The sequence below is a fragment of the Passer domesticus genome, chromosome 8 (assembly GCF_036417665.1).
Source record: "Passer domesticus isolate bPasDom1 chromosome 8, bPasDom1.hap1, whole genome shotgun sequence".
In the NCBI taxonomy this organism is placed as follows: Eukaryota; Metazoa; Chordata; class Aves; order Passeriformes; family Passeridae; genus Passer; species Passer domesticus.
Genome location: NC_087481.1, coordinates 17,679,999 through 17,701,249, shown reverse-complemented (window position 1 = coordinate 17,701,249; position 21,251 = coordinate 17,679,999).

Sequence of the window (21,251 nt, the reverse complement as noted above, 5' to 3'; positions counted from 1 at the left end):
TTTGGATTAGCTTTGGTGGGCTTGATCAGGTTTTGTCAGGTTTTTTCGAATGTATTGATCACTTCTGTCGGGTTTTCTATTTTGGCGGGTTTGAAAATATTTTTGGATGAGTTTTGGCGGGTTTTAAAATATTTTGGCTCTTTGCGCAGAGATGACGGTGCCGGTTGCGGTGCGCTCCGGGGCGCTCCTTGTGCGGAAAGATGCCTGGCAGCGGCACTTGGGACAGCTCTGCGTCTCCGTATTCTGCGTTTCTTGCCTTCTGCATCTCAGCAAAATGCTTTCCCACTAGGTCTAGCAAGGAGAAACTGTGGCAGCTGAGTAGATGTAGCCCGGCCCGCCCTTTGAAGTTGACAAGTTCTTGGCATCTCAGAGCCTCAAGGGAAGAGCAAGGTTATCTATGGTAGGCTGGGGCAGAACTAGCAGCAAGCAGAGCAAAGTTGTCCAAGAATAGCTTCCATTGGAATGCTAATGGCAATTGAAGAGGCAGGCCAGTGGCAAGCCACTAGCTTCTAGCAGTTTGAAAGTTGCAGACACAGTGCAGGTGTTGTGCAGCTTCCTTCTTGGCCTCCTAGAAGGTGCCGCGTTCTCCGTCTCTTGCTTGCCAATATGTTGCCGTGTTCCTCTTATTTTTTGGTTGGTTTTGATTTGTTTTGATGATGTTTTGGCGGGTTTTTGGAATGTTTTGGTGGTGTTTTAGAATGTTTTGTTTTCTCTTGTGTTGTTTATATTGTCTTGGCAGGTTTTGGAATGTGTGGATTCCTTTTGGCGGGTTTTCAAATCTTTTGGCGGGTATTTGGAATGTTTTGGTTTGCTTTCATTTGTTTTGATTATGTTTTGGCAAGTTATTGAAAGTTTTGATCACTTCTGACTGGTTTTCTAGTATTTTGGCATCTTTTCAGAATGTTTTGATCAGGTTTGGCAGGTTCTAAACTATTTTGTCAGGTTTTTGGAATGTTTTGGTTGGTTTTGATTTGTTTTTATGATGTTTTGGCCAGATTTCGGAATATTTTGGCTGGTTTTTGGAATGTTTCGGTTGGATTTGATTTGTTTTTATGATGTTTTGCCAAGTTTTTTGAATGTTTTGATCAGTTCAGGCTGGTTTTCTAATGTTTTGGCATCTTTTCAGAATGGTTTGATGAGTTTTGCGGGTCTAAATCATTTTGGCGGGTTTTCGGAATGTTTTGGTTGGTTTTGATTTGTTTTTATGATGTTTTGGCGGGTTTTCAGAATGTCTTGGTTGGGTTTTAGAATGTTTTGTATTCTCTTGAGTTGTTTTTATTGTGTTGGCAGGTTTTGGAATATTTGGATTCTTTTTGGCGGGTCTTAAAATCTTTTGGCGGGTATTTGGAATGTTTTGGCGGGTATTCGGAAGGTTTTGATTAGTTTTGACGGGTTTTGAAATATTTTGGCGGGTTTTTAGAAGGTTTCGATTTGTTTTGATTTGTTTTGATTCTGTTTAGCCCAGTTTTTGGTGTGTTTGGATTAGCTTTGGTGGGCTTGATCAGGTTTTGTCAGGTTTTTTCGAATGTATTGATCACTTCTGTCGGGTTTTCTATTTTGGCGGGTTTGAAAATATTTTTGGATTAGTTTTGGCGGGTTTGAAAATATTTTGGCTTTTTGCGCAGAGATGACGGTGCCGGTTGCGGTGCGCTCCGGGGCGCTCCTTCTGCGGAAAGACGCCTGGCAGCGGCACTTGGGACAGCTCCGCGTCTCCGTATTCTGCGTTTCTTGCCTTCTGCATCTCAGCAAAATGCTTTCCCACTAGGTCTAGCAAGGAGAAACTGTGGCAGCTGAGTAGATGTAGCCCAGCCCGCCCTTTGAAGTTGACAAGTTCTTGGCATCTCAGAGCCTCAAGGCAAGAGCAAGGTTATCTATGGTAGGCTGGGGCAGAACTAGCAGCAAGCAGAGCAAAGTTGTCCAAGAATAACTTCCATTGGAATGCTAATGGCAATTGAAGAGGCAAGCCAGTGGCAAGCCACTAGCTTCTAGCAGCTTGAAAGTTGCAGACACAGTGCAGGTGTTGTGCGGCTTCCTTCTTGGCCTCCTAGAAGGTGCCGCGCTCTCCGTCTCTTGCTTGCCAATATGTTGCCGTGTTCCTCTTATTTTTTGGTTGGTTTTGAATTGTTTTTATGATGTTTTGGCGGGTTTTCGGAATGTTTTGGTGGTGTTTCAGAATGTTTTGTTTTCTCTTGTGTTGTTTTGATTGTCTTGGCAGGTTGTGGAACATTTGGATTCCTTTTGGCGGGTTTTCAAATCTTTTGGCGGGTATTTGGAATGTTTTGGTTTGCTTTCATTTGTTTTGATTATGTTTTGGCAAGTTATTGAAAGTTTTGATCACTTCTGACTGGTTTTCTAGTATTTTGGCATCTTTTCAGAATGTTTTGATCAGGTTTGGCAGGTTCTAAACTATTTTGTCAGGTTTTTGGAATGTTTTGGTTGGTTTTGATTTGTTTTTATGATGTTTTGGCCAGATTTCGGAATATTTTGGCTGGTTTTTGGAATGTTTCGGTTGGTTTTGATTTGTTTTTATGATGTTTTGCCAAGTTTTTTGAATGTTTTGATCAGTTCAGGCTGGTTTTCTAATGTTTTGGCATCTTTTCAGAATGTTTTGATGAGTTTTGCGGGTCTAAATCATTTTGGCGGGTTTTCGGAATGTTTTGGTTGGTTTTGATTTGTTTTTATGATGTTTTGGCGGGTTTTCGGAATGTCTTGGTTGGGTTTTAGAATGTTTTGTATTCTCTTGAGTTGTTTTTATTGTGTTGGCAGGTTTTGGAATGTTTGGATTCTTTTTGGCGGGTTTTAAAATCTTTTGGCGGGTATTTGGAATGTTTTGGCGGGTATTCGGAAGGTTTTGATTAGTTTTGACGGGTTTTGAAATATTTTGGCGGGTTTTTAGAAGGTTTCGATTTGTTTTGATTTGTTTTGATTCTGTTTAGCCCAGTTTTTGGTGTGTTTGGATTAGCTTTGGTGGGCTTGATCAGGTTTTGTCAGGTTTTTTCGAATGTATTGATCACTTCTGTCGGGTTTTCTATTTTGGCGGGTTTGAAAATATTTTTGGATTAGTTTTGGCGGGTTTTAAAATATTTTGGCTCTTTGCGCAGAGATGACGGTGCCGGTTGCGGTGCGCTCCGGGGCGCTCCTTCTGCGGAAAGACTCCTGGCAGCGGCACTTGGGACAGCTCCGCGTCTCCGTATTGTGCGTTTCTTGCCTTCTGCATCTCAGCAAAATGCTTTCCCACTAGGTCTAGCAAGGAGAAACTGTGGCAGCTGAGTAGATGTAGCCCAGCCCGCCCTTTGAAGTTGACAAGTTCTTGGCATCTCAGAGCCTCAAGGCAAGAGCAAGGTTATCTATGGTAGGCTGGGGCAGAACTAGCAGCAAGCAGAGCAAAGTTGTCCAAGAATAGCTTCCATTGGAATGCTAATGGCAATTGAAGAGGCAAGCCAGTGGCAAGCCACTAGCTTCTAGCAGCTTGAAAGTTGCAGACACAGTGCAGGTGTTGTGCGGCTTCCTTCTTGGCCTCCTAGAAGGTGCCGCGCTCTCCGTCTCTTGCTTGCCAATATGTTGCCGTGTTCCTCTTATTTTTTGGTTGGTTTTGAATTGTTTTTATGATGTTTTGGCGGGTTTTCGGAATGTTTTGGTGGTGTTTCAGAATGTTTTGTTTTCTCTTGTGTTGTTTTGATTGTCTTGGCAGGTTGTGGAACATTTGGATTCCTTTTGGCGGGTTTTCAAATCTTTTGGCGGGTATTTGGAATGTTTTGGTTTGCTTTCATTTGTTTTGATTATGTTTTGGCAAGTTATTGAAAGTTTTGATCACTTCTGACTGGTTTTCTAGTATTTTGGCATCTTTTCAGAATGTTTTGATCAGGTTTGGCAGGTTCTAAACTATTTTGTCAGGTTTTTGGAATGTTTTGGTTGGTTTTGATTTGTTTTTATGATGTTTTGGCCAGATTTCGGAATATTTTGGCTGGTTTTTGGAATGTTTTGGTTGGTTTTGATTTGTTTTTATGATGTTTTGCCAAGTTTTTTGAATGTTTTGATCAGTTCAGGCTGGTTTTCTAATGTTTTGGCATCTTTTCAGAATGTTTTGATGAGTTTTGCGGGTCTAAATCATTTTGGCGGGTTTTCGGAATGTTTTGGTTGGTTTTGATTTGTTTTTATGATGTTTTGGCGGGTTTTCGGAATGTCTTGGTTGGGTTTTAGAATGTTTTGTATTCTCTTGAGTTGTTTTTATTGTGTTGGCAGGTTTTGGAATGTTTGGATTCTTTTTGGCGGGTTTTAAAATCTTTTGGCGGGTATTTGGAATGTTTTGGCGGGTATTCGGAAGGTTTTGATTAGTTTTGACGGGTTTTGAAATATTTTGGCGGGTTTTTAGAAGGTTTCGATTTGTTTTGATTTGTTTTGATTCTGTTTAGCCCAGTTTTTGGTGTGTTTGGATTAGCTTTGGTGGGCTTGATCAGGTTTTGTCAGGTTTTTTCGAATGTATTGATCACTTCTGTCGGGTTTTCTATTTTGGCGGGTTTGAAAATATTTTTGGATTAGTTTTGGCGGGTTTGAAAATATTTTGGCTCTTTGCGCAGAGATGACGGTGCCGGTTGCGGTGCGCTCCGGGGCGCTCCTTCTGCGGAAAGACTCCTGGCAGCGGCACTTGGGACAGCTCCGCGTCTCCGTATTCTGCGTTTCTTGCCTTCTGCATCTCAGCAAAATGCTTTCCCACTAGGTCTAGCAAGGAGAAACTGTGGCAGCTGAGTAGATGTAGCCCAGCCCGCCCTTTGAAGTTGACAAGTTCTTGGCATCTCAGAGCCTCAAGGCAAGAGCAAGGTTATCTATGGTAGGCTGGGGCAGAACTAGCAGCAAGCAGAGCAAAGTTGTCCAAGAATAGCTTCCATTGGAATGCTAATGGCAATTGAAGAGGCAAGCCAGTGGCAAGCCACTAGCTTCTAGCAGCTTGAAAGTTGCAGACACAGTGCAGGTGTTGTGCGGCTTCCTTCTTGGCCTCCTAGAAGGTGTCACGTTCTCCGTCTCTTGCTTGCCAATATGTTGCCGTGTTCCTCTTATTTTTTGGTTGGTTTTGAATTGTTTTTATGATGTTTTGGCGGGTTTTCGGAATGTTTTGGTGGTGTTTCAGAATGTTTTGTTTTCTCTTGTGTTGTTTTGATTGTCTTGGCAGGTTGTGGAACATTTGGATTCCTTTTGGCGGGTTTTCAAATCTTTTGGCGGGTATTTGGAATGTTTTGGTTTGCTTTCATTTGTTTTGATTATGTTTTGGCAAGTTATTGAAAGTTTTGATCACTTCTGACTGGTTTTCTAGTATTTTGGCATCTTTTCAGAATGTTTTGATCAGGTTTGGCAGGTTCTAAACTATTTTGTCAGGTTTTTGGAATGTTTCGGTTGGATTTGATTTGTTTTTATGATGTTTTGCCAAGTTTTTTGAATGTTTTGATCAGTTCAGGCTGGTTTTCTAATGTTTTGGCATCTTTTCAGAATGGTTTGATGAGTTTTGCGGGTCTAAATCATTTTGGCGGGTTTTCGGAATGTTTTGGTTGGTTTTGATTTGTTTTTATGATGTTTTGGCGGGTTTTCAGAATGTCTTGGTTGGGTTTTAGAATGTTTTGTATTCTCTTGAGTTGTTTTTATTGTGTTGGCAGGTTTTGGAATATTTGGATTCTTTTTGGCGGGTCTTAAAATCTTTTGGCGGGTATTTGGAATGTTTTGGCGGGTATTCGGAAGGTTTTGATTAGTTTTGACGGGTTTTGAAATATTTTGGCGGGTTTTTAGAAGGTTTCGATTTGTTTTGATTTGTTTTGATTCTGTTTAGCCCAGTTTTTGGTGTGTTTGGATTAGCTTTGGTGGGCTTGATCAGGTTTTGTCAGGTTTTTTCGAATGTATTGATCACTTCTGTCGGGTTTTCTATTTTGGCGGGTTTGAAAATATTTTTGGATTAGTTTTGGCGGGTTTGAAAATATTTTGGCTCTTTGCGCAGAGATGACGGTGCCGGTTGCGGTGCGCTCCGGGGCGCTCCTTCTGCGGAAAGACTCCTGGCAGCGGCACTTGGGACAGCTCCGCGTCTCCGTATTCTGCGTTTCTTGCCTTCTGCATCTCAGCAAAATGCTTTCCCACTAGGTCTAGCAAGGAGAAACTGTGGCAGCTGAGTAGATGTAGCCCAGCCCGCCCTTTGAAGTTGACAAGTTCTTGGCATCTCAGAGCCTCAAGGCAAGAGCAAGGTTATCTATGGTAGGCTGGGGCAGAACTAGCAGCAAGCAGAGCAAAGTTGTCCAAGAATAGCTTCCATTGGAATGCTAATGGCAATTGAAGAGGCAGGCCAGTGGCAAGCCACTAGCTTCTAGCAGCTTGAAAGTTGCAGACACAGTGCAGGTGTTGTGCGGCTTCCTTCTTGGCCTCCTAGAAGGTGCCGCGCTCTCCGTCTCTTGCTTGCCAATATGTTGCCGTGTTCCTCTTATTTTTTGGTTGGTTTTGAATTGTTTTTATGATGTTTTGGCGGGTTTTCGGAATGTTTTGGTGGTGTTTCAGAATGTTTTGTTTTCTCTTGTGTTGTTTTGATTGTCTTGGCAGGTTGTGGAACATTTGGATTCCTTTTGGCGGGTTTTCAAATCTTTTGGCGGGTATTTGGAATGTTTTGGTTTGCTTTCATTTGTTTTGATTATGTTTTGGCAAGTTATTGAAAGTTTTGATCACTTCTGACTGGTTTTCTAGTATTTTGGCATCTTTTCAGAATGTTTTGATCAGGTTTGGCAGGTTCTAAACTATTTTGTCAGGTTTTTGGAATGTTTTGGTTGGTTTTGATTTGTTTTTATGATGTTTTGGCCAGATTTCGGAATATTTTGGCTGGTTTTTGGAATGTTTTGGTTGGTTTTGATTTGTTTTTATGATGTTTTGCCAAGTTTTTTGAATGTTTTGATCAGTTCAGGCTGGTTTTCTAATGTTTTGGCATCTTTTCAGAATGGTTTGATGAGTTTTGCGGGTCTAAATCATTTTGGCGGGTTTTCGGAATGTTTTGGTTGGTTTTGATTTGTTTTTATGATGTTTTGGCGGGTTTTCGGAATGTCTTGGTTGGGTTTTAGAATGTTTTGTATTCTCTTGAGTTGTTTTTATTGTGTTGGCAGGTTTTGGAATGTTTGGATTCTTTTTGGCGGGTTTTAAAATCTTTTGGCGGGTATTTGGAATGTTTTGGCGGGTATTCGGAAGGTTTTGATTAGTTTTGACGGGTTTTGAAATATTTTGGCCCGTTTTTAGAAGGTTTCGATTTGTTTTGATTTGTTTTGATTCTGTTTAGCCCAGTTTTTGGTGTGTTTGGATTAGCTTTGGTGGGCTTGATCAGGTTTTGTCAGGTTTTTTCGAATGTATTGATCACTTCTGTCGGGTTTTCTATTTTGGCGGGTTTGAAAATATTTTTGGATTAGTTTTGGCGGGTTTTAAAATATTTTGGCTCTTTGCGCAGAGATGACGGTGCCGGTTGCGGTGCGCTCCGGGGCGCTCCTTCTGCGGAAAGACTCCTGGCAGCGGCACTTGGGACAGCTCCGCGTCTCCGTATTCTGCGTTTCTTGCCTTCTGCATCTCAGCAAAATGCTTTCCCACTAGGTCTAGCAAGGAGAAACTGTGGCAGCTGAGTAGATGTAGCCCAGCCCGCCCTTTGAAGTTGACAAGTTCTTGGCATCTCAGAGCCTCAAGGCAAGAGCAAGGTTATCTATGGTAGGCTGGGGCAGAACTAGCAGCAAGCAGAGCAAAGTTGTCCAAGAATAGCTTCCATTGGAATGCTAATGGCAATTGAAGAGGCAAGCCAGTGGCAAGCCACTAGCTTCTAGCAGCTTGAAAGTTGCAGACACAGTGCAGGTGTTGTGCGGCTTCCTTCTTGGCCTCCTAGAAGGTGTCACGTTCTCCGTCTCTTGCTTGCCAATATGTTGCCGTGTTCCTCTTATTTTTTGGTTGGTTTTGAATTGTTTTTATGATGTTTTGGCGGGTTTTCGGAATGTTTTGGTGGTGTTTCAGAATGTTTTGTTTTCTCTTGTGTTGTTTTGATTGTCTTGGCAGGTTGTGGAACATTTGGATTCCTTTTGGCGGGTTTTCAAATCTTTTGGCGGGTATTTGGAATGTTTTGGTTTGCTTTCATTTGTTTTGATTATGTTTTGGCAAGTTATTGAAAGTTTTGATCACTTCTGACTGGTTTTCTAGTATTTTGGCATCTTTTCAGAATGTTTTGATCAGGTTTGGCAGGTTCTAAACTATTTTGTCAGGTTTTTGGAATGTTTCGGTTGGATTTGATTTGTTTTTATGATGTTTTGCCAAGTTTTTTGAATGTTTTGATCAGTTCAGGCTGGTTTTCTAATGTTTTGGCATCTTTTCAGAATGGTTTGATGAGTTTTGCGGGTCTAAATCATTTTGGCGGGTTTTCGGAATGTTTTGGTTGGTTTTGATTTGTTTTTATGATGTTTTGGCAGGTTTTCGGAATGTCTTGGTTGGGTTTTAGAATGTTTTGTATTCTCTTGAGTTGTTTTTATTGTGTTGGCAGGTTTTGGAATGTTTGGATACTTTTTGGCGGGTTTTAAAATCTTTTGGCGGGTATTTGGAATGTTTTGGCGGGTATTCGGAAGGTTTTGATTAGTTTTGACGGGTTTTGAAATATTTTGGCCGGTTTTTAGAAGGTTTCGATTTGTTTTGATTTGTTTTGATTCTGTTTAGCCCAGTTTTTGGTGTGTTTGGATTAGCTTTGGTGGGCTTGATCATGTTTTGTCAGGTTTTTCCGAATGTATTGATCACTTCTGTCTGGTTTTCTATTTTGGCGGGTTTGAAAATATTTTTGGATTAGTTTTGGTGGGTTTTAAAATATTTTGGCTCTTTGCGCAGAGATGACGGTGCCGGTTGCGGTGCGCTCCGGGGCGCTCCTTGTGCGGAAAGATGCCTGGCAGCGGCACTTGGGACAGCTCCGCGTCTCCGTATTCTGCGTTTCTTGCCTTCTGCATCTCAGCAAAATGCTTTCCCACTAGGTCTAGCAAGGAGAAACTGTGGCAGCTGAGTAGATGTAGCCCGGCCCGCCCTTTGAAGTTGACAAGTTCTTGGCATCTCAGAGCCTCAAGGGAAGAGCAAGGTTATCTATGGTAGGCTGGGGCAGAACTAGCAGCAAGCAGAGCAAAGTTGTCCAAGAATAGCTTCCATTGGAATGCTAATGGCAATTGAAGAGGCAGGCCAGTGGCAAGCCACTAGCTTCTAGCAGTTTGAAAGTTGCAGACACAGTGCAGGTGTTGTGCAGCTTCCTTCTTGGCCTCCTAGAAGGTGCCGCGTTCTCCGTCTCTTGCTTGCCAATATGTTGCCGTGTTCCTCTTATTTTTTGGTTGGTTTTGATTTGTTTTTATGATGTTTTGGCGGGTTTTCGGAATGTTTTGGTGGTGTTTTAGAATGTTTTGTTTTCTCTTGTGTTGTTTATATTGTCTTGGCAGGTTTTGGAACGTTTGGATTCCTTTTGGCGGGTTTTCAAATCTTTTGGCGGGTATTTGGAATGTTTTGGTTTGCTTTCATTTGTTTTGATTATGTTTTGGCAAGTTATTGAAAGTTTTGATCACTTCTGACTGGTTTTCTAGTATTTTGGCATCTTTTCAGAATGTTTTGATCAGGTTTGGCAGGTTCTAAACTATTTTGTCAGGTTTTTGGAATGTTTTGGTTGGTTTTGATTTGTTTTTATGATGTTTTGGCCAGATTGCGGAATATTTTGGCTGGTTTTTGGAATGTTTTGGTTGGATTTGATTTGTTTTTATGATGTTTTGCCAAGTTTTTTGAATGTTTTGATCAGTTCAGGCTGGTTTTCTAATGTTTTGGCATCTTTTCAGAATGTTTTGATGAGTTTTGCGGGTCTAAATCATTTTGGCGGGTTTTCGGAATGTTTTGGTTGGTTTTGATTTGTTTTTATGATGTTTTGGCGGGTTTTCGGAATGTCTTGGTTGGGTTTTAGAATGTTTTGTATTCTCTTGAGTTGTTTTTATTGTGTTGGCAGGTTTTGGAATGTTTAGATTCTTTTTGGCGGGTTTTAAAATCTTTTAGCGGGTATTTGGAATGTTTTGGCTTGTATTCGGAAGGTTTTGATTAGTTTTGACGGGTTTTGAAATATTTTGGCCGGTTTTTAGAAGGTTTCGATTTGTTTTGATTTGTTTTGATTCTGTTTAGCCCAGTTTTTGGTGTGTTTGGATTAGCTTTGGTGGGCTTGATCAGGTTTTGTCAGGTTTTTTCGAATGTATTGATCACTTCTGTCGGGTTTTCTATTTTGGCGGGTTTGAAAATATTTTTGGATTAGTTTTGGCGGGTTTTAAAATATTTTGGCTCTTTGCGCAGAGATGACGGTGCCGGTTGCAGTGCGCTCCGGGGCGCTCCTTCTGCGGAAAGACGCCTGGCAGCGGCACTTGGGACAGCTCCGCGTCTCCGTATTGTGCGTTTCTTGCCTTCTGCATCTCAGCAAAATGCTTTCCCACTAGGTCTAGCAAGGAGAAATTGTGCCAGCTGAGTAGATGTAGCCCAGCCCGCCCTTTGAAGTTGACAAGTTCTTGGCATCTCAGAGCCTCAAGGCAAGAGCAAGGTTATCTATGGTAGGCTGGGGCAGAACTAGCAGCAAGCAGAGCAAAGTTGTCCAAGAATAGCTTCCATTGGAATGCTAATGGCAATTGAAGAGGCAAGCCAGTGGCAAGCCACTAGCTTCTAGCAGCTTGAAAGTTGCAGACACAGTGCAGGTGTTGTGCGGCTTCCTTCTTGGCCTCCTAGAAGGTGTCACGTTCTCCGTCTCTTGCTTGCCAATATGTTGCCGTGTTCCTCTTATTTTTTGGTTGGTTTTGAATTGTTTTTATGATGTTTTGGCGGGTTTTCGGAATGTTTTGGTGGTGTTTCAGAATGTTTTGTTTTCTCTTGTGTTGTTTTGATTGTCTTGGCAGGTTGTGGAACATTTGGATTCCTTTTGGCGGGTTTTCAAATCTTTTGGCGGGTATTTGGAATGTTTTGGTTTGCTTTCATTTGTTTTGATTATGTTTTGGCAAGTTATTGAAAGTTTTGATCACTTCTGACTGGTTTTCTAGTATTTTGGCATCTTTTCAGAATGTTTTGATCAGGTTTGGCAGGTTCTAAACTATTTTGTCAGGTTTTTGGAATGTTTTGGTTGGTTTTGATTTGTTTTTATGATGTTTTGCCAAGTTTTTTGAATGTTTTGATCAGTTCAGGCTGGTTTTCTAATGTTTTGGCATCTTTTCAGAATGTTTTGATGAGTTTTGCGGGTCTAAATCATTTTGGCGGGTTTTCGGAATGTTTTGGTTGGTTTTGATTTGTTTTTATGATGTTTTGCCGGGTTTTCGGAATGTCTTGGTTGGGTTTTAGAATGTTTTGTATTCTCTTGAGTTGTTTTTATTGTGTTGGCAGGTTTTGGAATGTTTGGATTCTTTTTGGCGGGTTTTAAAATCTTTTGGCGGGTATTTGGAATGTTTTGGCGGGTATTCGGAAGGTTTTGATTAGTTTTGACGGGTTTTGAAATATTTTGGCGGGTTTTTAGAAGGTTTCGATTTGTTTTGATTTGTTTTGATTCTGTTTAGCCCAGTTTTTGGTGTGTTTGGATTAGCTTTGGTGGGCTTGATCAGGTTTTGTCAGGTTTTTTCGAATGTATTGATCACTTCTGTCGGGTTTTCTATTTTGGCGGGTTTGAAAATATTTTTGGATTAGTTTTGGCGGGTTTTAAAATATTTTGGCTCTTTGCGCAGAGATGACGGTGCCGGTTGCGGTGCGCTCCGGGGCGCTCTTTCTGCGGAAAGACTCCTGGCAGCGGCACTTGGGACAGCTCCGCGTCTCCGTATTCTGCGTTTCTTGCCTTCTGCATCTCAGCAAAATGCTTTCCCACTAGGTCTAGCAAGGAGAAACTGTGCCAGCTGAGTAGATGTAGCCCAGCCCGCCCTTTGAAGTTGACAAGTTCTTGGCATCTCAGAGCCTCAAGGCAAGAGCAAGGTTCTCTATGGTAGGCTGGGGCAGAACTAGCAGCAAGCAGAGCAAAGTTGTCCAAGAATAGCTTCCATTGGAATGCTAATGGCAATTGAAGAGGCAAGCCAGTGGCAAGCCACTAGCTTCTAGCAGCTTGAAAGTTGCAGACACAGTGCAGGTGTTGTGCGGCTTCCTTCTTGGCCTCCTAGAAGGTGCCGCGCTCTCCGTCTCTTGCTTGCCAATATGTTGCCGTGTTCCTCTTATTTTTTGGTTGGTTTTGAATTGTTTTTATGATGTTTTGGCGGGTTTTCGGAATGTTTTGGTGGTGTTTCAGAATGTTTTGTTTTCTCTTGTGTTGTTTTGATTGTCTTGGCAGGTTGTGGAACATTTGGATTCCTTTTGGCGGGTTTTCAAATCTTTTGGCGGGTATTTGGAATGTTTTGGTTTGCTTTCATTTGTTTTGATTATGTTTTGGCAAGTTATTGAAAGTTTTGATCACTTCTGACTGGTTTTCTAGTATTTTGGCATCTTTTCAGAATGTTTTGATCAGGTTTGGCAGGTTCTAAACGATTTTGTCAGGTTTTTGGAATGTTTTGGTTGGTTTTGATTTGTTTTTATGATGTTTTGCCTAGTTTTTTGAATGTTTTGATCAGTTCTGGCTGGTTTTCTAATGTTTTGGCATCTTTTCAGAATGTTTTGATGAGTTTTGCGGGTCTAAATTATTTTGGCGGGTTTTCGGAATATTTTGGTTGGTTTTGATTTGTTTTTATGATGTTTTGGCGGGTTTTCGGAATGTCTTGTTTGGGTTTCAGAATGTTTTGTATTCTCTTGAGTTGTTTTTATTGTGTTGGCAGGTTTTGGAATGTTTGGATACTTTTTGGCGGGTTTTAAAATCTTTTGGCGGGTATTTGGAATGTTTTGGCGGGTATTCGGAAGGTTTTGATTTGTTTTGATGGGTTTTGAAATATTTTGGCCCGTTTTTAGAAGGTTTCGATTTGTTTTGATTTGTTTTGATTCTGTTTAGCCCAGTTTTTGGTGTGTTTCGATTAGCTTTGGTGGGCTTTATCATGTTTTGTCAGGTTTTTTCGAATGTATTGATCACTTCTGTCGGGTTTTCTATTTTGGCGGGTTTGAAAATATTTTTGGATTAGTTTTGGCGGGTTTGAAAATATTTTGGCTCTTTGCGCAGAGATGACGGTGCCGGTTGCGGTGCGCTCCGGGGCGCTCCTTGTGCGGAAAGATGCCTGGCAGCGGCACTTGGGACAGCTCCGCGTCTCCGTATTCTGCGTTTCTTGCCTTCTGCATCTCAGCAAAATGCTTTCCCACTAGGTCTAGCAAGGAGAAACTGTGGCAGCTGAGTAGATGTAGCCCGGCCCGCCCTTTGGAGTTGCCAAGTTCTTGGCATCTCAGAGCCTCAAGGCAAGAGCAAGGTTATCTATGGTAGGCTGGGGCAGAACTAGCAGCAAGCAGAGCAAAGTTGTCCAAGAATAGCTTCCATTGGAATGCTAATGGCAATTGAAGAGGCAGGCCAGTGGCAAGCCACTAGCTTCTAGCAGTTTGAAAGTTGCAGACACAGTGCAGGTGTTGTGCAGCTTCCTTCTTGGCCTCCTAGAAGGTGCCGCGTTCTCCGTCTCTTGCTTGCCAATATGTTGCCGTGTTCCTCTTATTTTTTGGTTGGTTTTGATTTGTTTTGATGATGTTTTGGCGGGTTTTCGGAATGTTTTGGTGGTGTTTTAGAATGTTTTGTTTTCTCTTGTGTTGTTTATATTGTCTTGGCAGGTTTTGGAATGTTTGGATTCCTTTTGGCGGGTTTTCAAATCTTTTGGCGGGTATTTGGAATGTTTTGGTTTGCTTTCATTTGTTTTGATTATGTTTTGGCAAGTTATTGAAAGTTTTGATCACTTCTGACTGGTTTTCTAGTATTTTGGCATCTTTTCAGAATGTTTTGATCAGGTTTGGCAGGTTCTAAACTATTTTGTCAGGTTTTTGGAATGTTTTGGTTGGTTTTGATTTGTTTTTATGATGTTTTGGCCAGATTTCGGAATATTTTGGCTGGTTTTTGGAATGTTTCGGTTGGATTTGATTTGTTTTTATGATGTTTTGCCACGTTTTTTGAATGTTTTGATCAGTTCAGGCTGGTTTTCTAATGTTTTGGCATCTTTTCAGAATGTTTTGATGAGTTTTGCGGGTCTAAATCATTTTGGCGGGTTTTCGGAATATTTTGGTTGGTTTTGATTTGTTTTTATGATGTTTTGGCGGGTTTTCGGAATGTCTTGGTTGGGTTTTAGAATGTTTTGTATTCTCTTGAGTTGTTTTTATTGTGTTGGCAGGTTTTGGAATGTTTGGATTCTTTTTGGCGTGTTTTAAAATCTTTTGGCGGGTATTTGGAATGTTTTGGCGGGTATTCGGAAGGTTTTGATTAGTTTTGATGGGTTTTGAAATATTTTGGCCGGTTTTTAGAAGGTTTCGATTTGTTTTGATTTGTTTTGATTCTGTTTAGCCCAGTTTTTGGTGTGTTTGGATTAGCTTTGGTGGGCTTTATCAGGTTTTGTCAGGTTTTTTCGAATGTATTGATCACTTCTGTCGGATTTTCTATTTTGGCGGGTTTGAAAATATTTTTGGATTAGTTTTGGCGGGTTTTAAAATATTTTGGCTCTTTGCGCAGAGATGACGGTGCCGGTTGCGGTGCGCTCCGGGGCGCTCCTTCTGCGGAAAGATGCCTGGCAGCGGCACTTGGGACAGCTCCGCGTCTCCGTATTCTGCGTTTCTTGCCTTCTGCATCTCAGCAAAATGCTTTCCCACTAGGTCTAGCAAGGAGAAACTGTGGCAGCTGAGTAGATGTAGCCCGGCCCGCCCTTTGGAGTTGCCAAGTTCTTGGCATCTCAGAGCCTCAAGGCAAGAGCAAGGTTATCTATGGTAGGCTGGGGCAGAACTAGCAGCAAGCAGAGCAAAGTTGTCCAAGAATAGCTTCCATTGGAATGCTAATGGCAATTGAAGAGGCAGGCCAGTGGCAAGCCACTAGCTTCTAGCAGTTTGAAAGTTGCAGACACAGTGCAGGTGTTGTGCAGCTTCCTTCTTGGCCTCCTAGAAGGTGCCGCGTTCTCCGTCTCTTGCTTGCCAATATGTTGCCGTGTTCCTCTTATTTTTTGGTTGGTTTTGATTTGTTTTGATGATGTTTTGGCGGGTTTTCGGAATGTTTTGGTGGTGTTTTAGAATGTTTTGTTTTCTCTTGTGTTGTTTATATTGTCTTGGCAGGTTTTGGAATGTTTGGATTCCTTTTGGCGGGTTTTCAAATCTTTTGGCGGGTATTTGGAATGTTTTGGTTTGCTTTCATTTGTTTTGATTATGTTTTGGCAAGTTATTGAAAGTTTTGATCACTTCTGACTGGTTTTCTAGTATTTTGGCATCTTTTCAGAATGTTTTGATCAGGTTTGGCAGGTTCTAAACTATTTTGTCAGGTTTTTGGAATGTTTTGGTTGGTTTTGATTTGTTTTTATGGTGTTTTGGCCAGATTTCGGAATATTTTGGCTGGTTTTTGGAATGTTTCGGTTGGATTTGATTTGTTTTTATGATGTTTTGCCACGTTTTTTGAATGTTTTGATCAGTTCAGGCTGGTTTTCTAATGTTTTGGCATCTTTTCAGAATGTTTTGATGAGTTTTGCGGGTCTAAATCATTTTGGCGGGTTTTCGGAATATTTTGGTTGGTTTTGATTTGTTTTTATGATGTTTTGGCGGGTTTTCGGAATGTCTTGGTTGGGTTTTAGAATGTTTTGTATTCTCTTGAGTTGTTTTTATTGTGTTGGCAGGTTTTGGAATGTTTGGATTCTTTTTGGCGTGTTTTAAAATCTTTTGGCGGGTATTTGGAATGTTTTGGCGGGTATTCGGAAGGTTTTGATTAGTTTTGATGGGTTTTGAAATATTTTGGCCGGTTTTTAGAAGGTTTCGATTTGTTTTGATTTGTTTTGATTCTGTTTAGCCCAGTTTTTGGTGTGTTTGGATTAGCTTTGGTGGGCTTTATCAGGTTTTGTCAGGTTTTTTCGAATGTATTGATCACTTCTGTCGGATTTTCTATTTTGGCGGGTTTGAAAATATTTTTGGATTAGTTTTGGCGGGTTTTAAAATATTTTGGCTCTTTGCGCAGAGATGACGGTGCCGGTTGCGGTGCGCTCCGGGGCGCTCCTTCTGCGGAAAGATGCCTGGCAGCGGCACTTGGGACAGCTCCGCGTCTCCGTATTCTGCGTTTCTTGCCTTCTGCATCTCAGCAAAATGCTTTCCCACTAGGTCTAGCAAGGAGAAACTGTGGCAGCTGAGTAGATGTAGCCCGGCCCGCCCTTTGGAGTTGCCAAGTTCTTGGCATCTCAGAGCCTCAAGGCAAGAGCAAGGTTATCTATGGTAGGCTGGGGCAGAACTAGCAGCAAGCAGAGCAAAGTTGTCCAAGAATAGCTTCCATTGGAATGCTAATGGCAATTGAAGAGGCAGGCCAGTGGCAAGCCACTAGCTTCTAGCAGTTTGAAAGTTGCAGACACAGTGCAGGTGTTGTGCAGCTTCCTTCTTGGCCTCCTAGAAGGTGCCGCGTTCTCCGTCTCTTGCTTGCCAATATGTTGCCGTGTTCCTCTTATTTTTTGGTTGGTTTTGATTTGTTTTGATGATGTTTTGGCGGGTTTTCGGAATGTTTTGGTGGTGTTTTAGAATGTTTTGTTTTCTCTTGTGTTGTTTATATTGTCTTGGCAGGTTTTGGAATGTTTGGATTCCTTTTGGCGGGTTTTCAAATCTTTTGGCGGGTATTTGGAATGTTTTGGTTTGCTTTCATTTGTTTTGATTATGTTTTGGCAAGTTATTGAAAGTTTTGATCACTTCTGACTGGTTTTCTAGTATTTTGGCATCTTTTCAGAATGTTTTGATCAGGTTTGGCAGGTTCTAAACTATTTTGTCAGGTTTTTGGAATGTTTTGGTTGGTTTTGATTTGTTTTTATGATGTTTTGGCCAGATTTCGGAATATTTTGGCTGGTTTTTGGAATGTTTCGGTTGGATTTGATTTGTTTTTATGATGTTTTGCCAAGTTTTTTGAATGTTTTGATCAGTTCAGGCTGGTTTTCTAATGTTTTGGCATCTTTTCAGAATGTTTTGATGAGTTTTGCGGGTCTAAATCATTTTGGCGGGTTTTCGGAATGTTTTGGTTGGTTTTGATTTGTTTTTATGATGTTTTGGCGGGTTTTCGGAATGTCTTGGTTGGGTTTTAGAATGTTTTGTATTCTCTTGAGTTGTTTTTATTGTGTTGGCAGGTTTTGGAATGTTTGGATTCTTTTTGGCGGGTTTTAAAATCTTTTGGCGGGTATTTGGAATGTTTTGGCGGGTATTTGGAAGGTTTTGATTAGTTTTGATGGGTTTTGAAATATTTTGGCCGGTTTTTAGAAGGTTTCGATTTGTTTTGATTTGTTTTGATTCTGTTTAGCCCAGTTTTTGGTGTGTTTGGATTAGCTTTGGTGGGCTTTATCAGGTTTTGTCAGGTTTTTTCGAATGTATTGATCACTTCTGTCGGGTTTTCTATTTTGGCGGGTTTGAAAATATTTTTGGATTAGTTTTGGCGGGTTTTAAAATATTTTGGCTCTTTGCGCAGAGATGACGGAGCCGGTTGCGGTGCGCTCCGGGGCGCTTCTTCTGCGGAAAGATGCCTGGCAGCGGCACTTGGGACAGCTCCGCGTCTCCGTATTCTGCGTTTCTTGCCTTCTGCATCTCAGCAAAATGCTTTCCCACTAGGTCTAGCAAGGAGAAACTGTGCCAGCTGAGTAGATGTAGCCCAGCCCGCCCTTTGAAGTTGACAAGTTCTTGGCATCTCAGAGCCTCAAGGCAAGAGCAAGGTTATCTATGGTAGGCTGGGGCAGAACTAGCAGCAAGCAGAGCAAAGTTGTCCAAGAATAGCTTCCATTGGAATGCTAATGGCAATTGAAGAGGCAAGCCAGTGGCAAGCCACTAGCTTCTAGCAGCTTGAAAGTTGCAGACACAGTGCAGGTGTTGTGCGGCTTCCTTCTTGGCCTCCTAGAAGGTGTCACGTTCTCCGTCTCTTGCTTGCCAATATGTTGCCGTGTTCCTCTTATTTTTTGGTTGGTTTTGAATTGTTTTTATGATGTTTTGGCGGGTTTTCGGAATGTTTTGGTGGTGTTTCAGAATGTTTAGTTTTCTCTTGTGTTGTTTTGATTGTCTTGGCAGGTTGTGGAACATTTGGATTCCTTTTGGCGGGTTTTCAAATCTTTTGGCGGGTATTTGGAATGTTTTGGTTTGCTTTCATTTGTTTTGATTATGTTTTGGCAAGTTATTGAAAGTTTTGATCACTTCTGACTGGTTTTCTAGTATTTTGGCATCTTTTCAGAATGTTTTGATCAGGTTTGGCAGGTTCTAAACTATTTTGTCAGGTTTTTGGAATGTTTTGGTTGGTTTTGATTTGTTTTTATGGTGTTTTGGCCAGATTTCGGAATATTTTGGCTGGTTTTTGGAATGTTTCGGTTGGATTTGATTTGTTTTTATGATGTTTTGGCGGGTTTTCGGAATGTCTTGGTTGGGTTTTAGAATGTTTTGTATTCTCTTGAGTTGTTTTTATTGTGTTGGCAGGTTTTGGAATATTTGGATTCTTTTTGGCGGGTTTTAAAATCTTTTGGCGGGTATTTGGAATGTTTTGGCGGGTATTCGGAAGGTTTTGATTAGTTTTGATGGGTTTTGAAATATTTTGGCCGGTTTTTAGAAGGTTTCGATTTGTTTTGATTTCTTTTGATTCTGTTTAGCCCAGTTTTTGGTGTGTTTGGATTAGCTTTGGTGGGCTTGATCATGTTTTGTCAGGTTTTTTCGAATGTATTGATCACTTCTGTCGGGTTTTCTATTTTGGCGGGTTTGAAAATATTTTTGGATTAGTTTTGGCGGGTTTTAAAATATTTTGGCTCTTTGCGCAGAGATGACGGTGCCGGTTGCGGTGCGCTCCGGGGCGCTCCTTCTGCGGAAAGATGCCTGGCAGCGGCACTTGGGACAGCTCCGCGTCTCCGTATTCTGCGTTTCTTGCCTTCTGCATCTCAGCAAAATGCTTTCCCACTAGGTCTAGCAAGGAGAAACTGTGGCAGCTGAGTAGATGTAGCCCGGCCCGCCCTTTGAAGTTGACAAGTTCTTGGCATCTCAGAGCCTCAAGGCAAGAGCAAGGTTATCTATGGTAGGCTGGGGCAGAACTAGCAGCAAGCAGAGCAAAGTTGTCCAAGAATAGCTTCCATTGGAATGCTAATGGCAATTGAAGAGGCAGGCCAGTGGCAAGCCACTAGCTTCTAGCAGTTTGAAAGTTGCAGACACAGTGCAGGTGTTGTGCAGCTTCCTTCTTGGCCTCCTAGAAGGTGCCGCGTTCTCCGTCTCTTGCTTGCCAATATGTTGCCGTGTTCCTCTTATTTTTTGGTTGGTTTTGATTTGTTTTGATGATGTTTTGGCGGGTTTTCGGAATGTTTTGGTGGTGTTTTAGAATGTTTTGTTTTCTCTTGTGTTGTTTATATTGTCTTGGCAGGTTGTGGAACGTTTGGATTCCTTTTGGCGGGTTTTCAAATCTTTTGGCGGGTATTTGGAATGTTTTGGTTTGCTTTCATTTGTTTTGATTATGTTTTGGCAAGTTATTGAAAGTTTTGATCACTTCTGACTGGTTTTCTAGTATTTTGGCATCTTTTCAGAATGTTTTGATCAGGTTTGGCAGGTTCTAAACTATTTTGTCAGGGTTTTGGAATGTTTTGGTTGGTTTTGATTTGTTTTTATGATGTTTTGGCCAGATTTCGGAATATTTTGGCTGGTTTTTGGAATGTTTCGGTTGGATTTGATTTGTTTTTATGATGTTTTGCCAAGTTTTTTGAATGTTTTGATCAGTTCAGGCTGGTTTTCTAAAGTTTTGGCATCTTTTCAGAATGTTTTGATGAGTTTTGCGGGTCTAAATCATTTTGGCGGGTTTTCGGAATGTTTTGGTTGGTTTTGATTTGTTTTTATGATGTTTTGGCGGGTTTTCGGAATGTCTTGGTTGGGTTTTAGAATGTTTTGTATTCTCTTGAGTTGTTTTTATTGTGTTGGCAGGTTTTGGAATATTTGGATTCTTTTTGGCGGGTTTTAAAATCTTTTGGCGGGTATTTGGAATGTTTTGGCGGGTATTCGGAAGGTTTTGATTAGTTTTGATGGGTTTTGAAATATTTTGGCCCGTTTTTAGAAGGTTTCGATTTGTTTTGATTTGTTTTGATTCTGTTTAGCCCAGTTTTTGGTGTGTTTGGATTAGCTTTGGTGGGCTTTATCATGTTTTGTCAGGTTTTTTCGAATGTATTGATCACTTCTGTCGGGTTTTCTATTTTGGCGGGTTTGAAAATATTTTTGGATTAGTTTTGGCGGGTTTTAAAATATTTTGGCTCTTTGCGCAGAGATGACGGTGCCGGTTGCGGTGCGCTCCGGGGCGCTCCTTGTGCGGAAAGATGCCTGGCAGCGGCACTTGGGACAGCTCCGCGTCTCCGTATTGTGCGTTTCTTGCCTTCTGCATCTCAGCAAAATGCTTTCCCACTAGGTCTAGCAAGGAGAAACTGTGGCAGCTGAGTAGATGTAGCCCGGCCCGCCCTTTGAAGTTGACAAGTTCTTGGCATCTCAGAGCCTCAAGGCAAGAGCAAGGTTATCTATGGTAGGCTGGGGCAGAACTAGCAGCAAGCAGAGCAAAGTTGTCCAAGAATAGCTTCCATTGGAATGCTAATGGCAATTGAAGAGGCAGGCCAGTGGCAAGCCACTAGCTTCTAGCAGTTTGAAAGTTGCAGACACAGTGCAGGTGTTGTGCAGCTTCCTTCTTGGCCTCCTAGAAGGTGCCGCGTTCTCCGTCTCTTGCTTGCCAATATGTTGCCGTGTTCCTCTTATTTTTTGGTTGGTTTTGATTTGTTTTGATGATGTTTTGGCGGGTTTTCGGAATGTTTTGGTGGTGTTTTAGAATGTTTTGTTTTCTCTTGTGTTGTTTATATTGTCTTGGCAGGTTGTGGAACATTTGGATTCCTTTTGGCGGGTTTTCAAATCTTTTGGCGGGTATTTGGAATGTTTTGGTTTGCTTTCATTTGTTTTGATTATGTTTTGGCAAGTTATTGAAAGTTTTGATCACTTCTGACTGGTTTTCTAGTATTTTGGCATCTTTTCAGAATGTTTTGATCAGGTTTGGCAGGTTCTAAACTATTTTGTCAGGTTTTTGGAATGTTTTGGTTGGTTTTGATTTGTTTTTATGATGTTTTGCCTAGTTTTTTGAATGTTTTGATCAGTTCTGGCTGGTTTTC